The sequence below is a fragment of the Schistocerca piceifrons genome, chromosome 5 (genome assembly GCF_021461385.2).
Source record: "Schistocerca piceifrons isolate TAMUIC-IGC-003096 chromosome 5, iqSchPice1.1, whole genome shotgun sequence".
NCBI classification, from domain to species: Eukaryota; Metazoa; Arthropoda; class Insecta; order Orthoptera; family Acrididae; genus Schistocerca; species Schistocerca piceifrons.
Genome location: NC_060142.1, coordinates 144,421,704 through 144,422,271, shown reverse-complemented (window position 1 = coordinate 144,422,271; position 568 = coordinate 144,421,704). Strand labels below are relative to the sequence as shown.

Below are 568 nucleotides of genomic sequence, written 5' to 3'. Positions count from 1 at the left end.
CACTCCGTCTTCTAGCCACGAGGAGCCTACCGGGACCATCCGACCGCCGTGTCATCCTCAGTTGAGGATGCGGATAGGAGGGGTGTGGGGTCAGCACACCGCTCTCCCTGTCGTTATGATGGTATTCTTGACCGAAGCCGCTACTATTCGGTCGAGCAGCTCCTCAATTGGCATCACGAGGCTTAGTGCACCCCGAAAAATGGCAACAGCGCATGGCGGCCTGGATGGTCACCCATCCAAGTGCCGGCCACGGCCGACAGCGCTTAACTTAGGTGATCTCACGGGAACCGGTGTATCCACTGCGGCAAGGCCGTTGCCCTTCATCTTCTCAATAAAGAAGGAAAAAATAGGACTTCGTAGGCCGGAGTTTTCTTCTGAGAGGCCGACAGTGTGCGAAACTATTTACTAACTTTTGACTATATCTGCACTAGACATCTTCAGCGACAAAACTGGAAGCTACATCAAAATCTGAATTTATGGGCGCACTGTGAAGTAATACACTCGTGAAGTGATTTCGAAAGTGTATTTATCTATTAACAAGTGACATCGCTCTCCAGTACGTCAATGA

At 50.7% G+C, this 568-nt stretch overlaps 1 pseudogene; it reads right to left on the bottom strand.

Moving 5' to 3' along the window:
• Positions 1 to 200: 200 nt before the first annotated feature.
• Positions 201 to 318, bottom strand: LOC124799936 (annotated as a pseudogene).
• Positions 319 to 568: the final 250 nt, after the last annotated feature.